The 6000-nt window shown below is 35.2% G+C and overlaps 1 protein-coding gene across 2 annotated transcripts in view; it reads right to left on the reverse strand.

Annotated features, from left to right (window-relative positions):
• The window catches only part of LOC307122976 (B-cell receptor CD22-like), a 47447-nt gene extending 42458 nt beyond the window's left edge, over positions 1–4989 (reverse strand). For both annotated transcript variants that reach the window (XM_079811328.1, XM_079811327.1), the window contains exons 1-2: positions 4882–4989; positions 4670–4726 (exon numbers count right to left, since the gene is read on the reverse strand). The gene's annotated coding sequence lies outside the window, so the exon portion shown is untranslated. The remainder of the gene's footprint in view (positions 1–4669; positions 4727–4881) is intronic.
• Between the last annotated feature and the right edge of the window lie 1011 nt (positions 4990–6000).

Raw genomic sequence — 6000 nt, forward strand, 5'->3', positions numbered from 1 at the left:
CCCAGTCAACCTGAATTCACCCTATACTCTTTGAAATCATAATTGCATTGCATTATGTTGCTTGAACCCCAAATATTAACATTCTTCATCAACAATTATTCAGTTATTTGTAACAATGTCATTGTAAAACAAAAAAGAAAAGTAGTTTCAATGTAGCTAGCTACTTTTTGATAGTAACTTGTAGTTTAGCTACTTTTTCAAAAGGGTAGCTTGAATGTAACTTAACTACTTTAACTTTCAAGTAGCTTGTAAAGCTACAGTTTCAGAGTAGCTTGCCCCACACTTTTTTTTACTGAAAGATCAGCCACAGCAAAAAAGAGCCACACAAAAGACAGAAGAGCAACAGACAGGACAGACGGAACGACAGACTGGACAGCAGAGCCGGATTAACGCAAAGGCAAACTAGGCACGTGCCTAGGGCCCGATTGGCGGGATGGGGCCCAGACAGAGGGACAAAAAAAAAAAAAAAAATTTAAATGTACAAATGTCCTATCTACAATTTATTTCAATATTTATGAATTAACTAAAAATAGTGACGATGTTTATCTTAACCATAGACTGTTACATTACGTCACATTAACGCCAGCCCATGACTGTATTTATTATAATCAGGTCAGAGCGGGACAACAAAGCTAGCAGGCAGGTGTTTTGAGTAGGCTAACATTCAAGATGCTTTCGGTGCGGCAAAACGTAAAAAGAAAAAAAATGAAGAGGAACAAAGGAAGAGACAGCGGAGGGCTTTACAGAAGTTTCTGTCGGGCAGCCGTCCGACAGCTGTGAACCTGCTCGAGTCAGCAGAGCCAAAGGCCGAGCCATGCCTGGAGACACGGCCCGAAGACGCGGTGGAAGATGCGGCGGAAAATAAGTAAAACAACATTTCCGTGTCAAGTTTTATGCTGCGTTCACACCAAACGCGAATAGAGCGTCTGGCGCGAGTGATTTCAATGTTAAGTCAATGGAAAGGCGCGTTTACTCGCGTCTGGAGGTCCCGCGGTGCGGAAGGCGCGTTTCGCGCGGAACGCAGCATTAAGTTACAAGAAAATCTAATTCAAAATGATAATAAAAGATAAAAACAAATGTAAAAAAAGAAATAAATCATTAAAAGAATAATGGCATGGCCCTACTTTACATATGATATAATAATCATGTATGGCTCCCATAATTGTACAAAGTCCTTTATTTTACTCTTGGAGATATAAGTCAGCCTTTCCAGTCCAATGCACTCTGAAAGTTCTTTTATCCATTGTTTTATAGAAGGTGCTTCCATGCTCTTCCAGTTCAGCAATGGCTCTTCTGGCATGTAACAATCCAAAGTCCAATAGTCTAGTGTGTTTCTTTGTTTGTGAGAAACCTGTAGGATATATTCCCAGTACACAAAGTTTGGCACAATGTGGTATTTTAACATTAAACCGTTCTGACAAACAGTTTATGACATCCTTCCAGAACTTCTGTATATCAGAACATTCCCATAGACAGTGAATTAGAGTTCCTTTATAATTTTGGCATTTTGTACATATATCAGGAATATTGCTAGACATATGATTGAGTTTTTCAGGTGTTATATAAACCCTTGTCAACCATTTATACTGTAATAATTTAAGCCGCGTGTTTATGATTTGTTTTTGCGCTTTTAAACATGCTTCTGTCAATTCAAATTCCTCTATTTATTCTTGAATGGCTTTCCTCCATGCGTTTAATTTGTCTACAGCAGACTCTTTATAGTTAGACATTATTAAATTATAATATTTTGACAATTGGCCCTTTTCACCTCTTTTTTTTCAATTATTTCCTCAATTAATGAAAGTTGGGGAATGTGCATAATATCTGTAGACCTGGAAGACATAAAACTTTTAAGCTGTGAATATTTTTTTTTTTAATGTTTTGAGAGAATCTGGTGTTTATCACACAATTCTTGAAATGTAAGAAGTATACCATCCATATACAAGTCTTTAATAGTCTGAATACCTTTAGTTTTCCATAGTTTAAATCCTCCATCCTTATATTTATTATTATTTATTGTTAGACAGTTTCAAAATGTTCTTGATGAATGTGAAGGGGTCATGTTTGCCTTCTTGTTCTTAATTACAACATTTATAAATGTTGTAAGCTATTGCATTTTGCAGAAAATCTTAATTAAATGTGTTGATTAAATGTAAACAGAGCAAATAAGATAAACTTATTTGCTCTGTTTACATAGTTTACTGATACCTATTGTTTATTTACTGGTACTACTGCCTTAACAATGACACCCCCAATGGATGAGGATAATTTAATAGCATTTAATAGAGCCATGTAATGACGTATAAATAATGAATATCAAAAAATAGTCTGATGGACTGTTTAATATACAACAATTTGTAACCAAAGACTAGGCTATGTAAAATGTGAATTCACTTTTATTAGTAACTTTGGTAAGTTTCAGATTTCAATTCATAAATAACATCGATGGAGGGGGGCCCAAAAAAGGCAGCCTGCCTAGTGTAGTCCATTTATTTCATCCGGCTCTGCTGGACAGACAAAAAGTGGAACAGACAGTTTTTTTCCCGCCTTTTTGTTCCCTGTAAAAGTATGCTGTAGGTTGATTAATGTATAATCAATTTGTTCTATTCAGACAAAACCATGCCTCTATATAGTGATTTAAAGTTGTAAGTGTGTGTGTGTCTATAGGATATACAGTATATACAAAGCGTTGTATAGATGCATTCATTTTGTCTTAATAGACAGAATTAATTATGTATCAACCTATACTTTTCTATCAGAGGCAAAACAAACAACAACAAAAAAACAATACTAGGCCTACTTGAGAGCTTATTTCCACTGTGTTCTTGGCTCATTCTTCATTAGTGTCAGGTGTAAGCCTGTTCCAGAGGCTTGACACCATTGCAAAGATTGTCCTGGTGCTACCCCATTCAAATGCTGATGCGGAGAGAGTGTTTTCTGTGGTGAACCACTGATGTGTATATATATATATATATATATATATATATATATATATATATATATATATATATATATATATATATAATTTTTTTTTTTTTTTTTTTTTTTTTTGTGTGTGTGTGTGCACGGTAATGATGCTGAATGAGACCCAAAAAATGTGCTTTGTACGTGGCAAATGTTTTTTTTTAAGTTGGCAGCCCTGTAAGCACCACACTGTAAATAAAATGTTTTAAAAAAGGGTGAAATGTATGAGCAGAGGAGGATTAAACAACTCCACAAACAGCATTACCAGCTTCACACATTACTAACCAGACTGACTTTATTTCTGTCAGACGTTTACAGAAGATCTTACTGAGAATTAACAGAGGTTTAGATGTTAATGCTTTAATGAAAATAAAAGTTTAGTTGTATGTCACCATTATGGTGATGAGTGTTTACTTTAGTTGAGAAATTTGACTTGACATTGTAACACTAGTTTTTCTCTGACTGCTGTAACTGTGTTTGTTATGGCAATAAAAGTAAGAGAAACTGTGATCAGAGGATATTGTTTTGCTTGATGATGAAGATATGATCATCATATAGTGGTTTAGGGGAGAGTGGGGCACAACCTAACGCTTTTTGACTTTCTCAGTTTGTGTAAATCCACTTGGGGTTCAGATTTTTTAATTTTGACGCAATTTTTTCTCTAAATAATGTTAATATGGCAACTAGTGAATACACTAAGTTTCATCATTCTGGCATGTGTGGAAAGGGTTCAAACATGCGTGTTACAACTAACCCCGCGTTAGGTTGTGCCCCGCGCTCCCCTACATCACTGATGTCATCTAGAATCTAATCTTTTGATACTTGATCATTTTGTATTATTAATAATGGCAAGCCTGTAATTCTACATTGTCAACTAAACATTTTGATCTCCAGCATCTATTCGACTATTAATAGGGGGTGTTTTTATTCCAACCAAAATCCAACGTCTGATTGACGTTGCAGTCTACATCCTGCCTGCTGGGGCGTTTTGTATGAAATATTAAAGTGTATAAATAAGTGTTTTGGGACACCTGGCAGAGTAGCGCTATGCATTGTTCTAAAACCGGTTTTAATTCTGGCATGTCAAATTAGCATTCAACAAACACGCTGGAATTTTTTTTTCCCATAACAGAGGAAATAACTTAAAATACTCTGTCACTTTGGTCACACATATAAGAGAACATTTGAAAATGTAAAGGTGCGATATGTGACCCTGGACCACAAAACCAGTCATAAGGGTCAATTTTCTTTAAATTGAGATTTATACATCATCTGATTTATAATCAATCATATAATTATCACAATCAAAGCTGAATAAATTAACTTTCCGTTGATGTATGGTTAGTTAGGATAGGACAATATTTGGCAGTGATACAACTATTGGAAAATCTGGAATCTGAGGGTGCAAAAAATCTAAATATTGAGAAAATTGCCTTTAAAGTTGTCCAAATGAAGTCCTTAGCAATGCATATTACGAATAATAATATATTTTTTGTGAATATTTGTGGTAGGAAAGTTACAAAATGTCCTCATAGAACATGATCTTTATTTATTATCCTAATGATTTCTCATAATCAAACATTTACAACAAACCAAGCAAGACCAACAGAAAAACAATAAAATAAACACATTTTCCAGTTGTTGTTTTTTTACAAAAGTAATGTGACTGGATGAAGTAAAGACATGAAATATAAAATAGTTTTACCGTGTTTCAGTGAGTCTCTGGTCCATCAGATGTGAAATGATGAAAACGGAGTCCAATCTGAGGAAGCAGAAGGTAAGAGATGTTTCCTCATGAGCTCTTAAAGGGATAGTTCAGAAATAACAAAGAAACTCATACAGGTTTGGAACAACTTGAGGGTGAGTAAATGATGACAGAATTTAAATTTTTGGGTGAACTATCCCTTTAATGTTTACCTGCTTCTATTTCGATCTTTCTTTGATCCACATGAAACCTTTCAGATAATGAGACTTTAACAAGCATATTCTAAAAAGCGGATAGACCAAACAGAAACTCAAAGCAATGACATTAAGACAAGCCAAGTAAAATAAGGAACCTGGAAATTATGGGACAATTATGTAATAGTTAGAACAATCAGCAATAGAACAATTCAAATCTATAAACCCCCAAACATAATTTGTTGCCAGATTTGCTGCACAAATAACCGGGACAGGGGAGGGGACGTCCTCATGACCTTGTCCAACGTTCCCTAAAAGTTCTCTAAAGGTGACGGAAATCCTGAACCTTTACAGAACATTAGGGACATTCCTAAAATGTCCTCTTTAGGTTATGAAAGTGCTGCAGTTCAAGGTTCCTGATATGACTTTAGGGGGACGTTCCACCTAGATAGCAACATTGTGTCGGCCCAGATCCGGCCCACATCTGGCACTTGTGGAAAACTGATCTGGCCCACATGCTGCGTGGAATGACGGCCCTTGAGTGGACCACTCCTGTTTGGATATATATATGTAACAAGTGAATGTTGTTACACTAGATTATTGAAATAAATAACTGTATTAATTTTGGGATCTTTTATTTTGAAATTGGTATTGGAGGAACATTTCGGTATAGTCATGTGATCATAAGTATAATATGCTTATAATTTACAAAGTGTTTTTCCTTTCTTTATTTTTATATCTGCATTTGTGTTTTTGTTTGACTGTTTTTATTAATTTGTAAAATTGTAAAAAGTTAAGAAAGCATTGTGTAAGTGACGTCATGCGCATGTGTGAGGGGAAAGCTGATGCAACTTCTGTGCGCACGCTCTCTTTCGCTGGATGTTATGGAGAGAGGTATGTTTTTATCAGCTCCTCGAAAAAGTGCTCAACTTGTGTTAAATAATTGTTGTTTAGGGATTCTTTTTGTAAAATGAGTTTGTTTAATATCTCTTCTCTAATTAGAGGTTGTTAATTTGAAGTGTGAACATTCTTAAGAGTACATTTAATCGATTGTATAAAGTTTCGTAATTGCCGCTGTTGCACGTGCGATATGCTGATGCAGTTCGTTATAGGACTATGCATTCCTCGTTAAAAAGA

Source organism: Gobio gobio (genome assembly GCF_949357685.1).
Source record: "Gobio gobio genome assembly, chromosome: 3".
NCBI lineage: Eukaryota > Metazoa > Chordata > Actinopteri > Cypriniformes > Gobionidae > Gobio > Gobio gobio.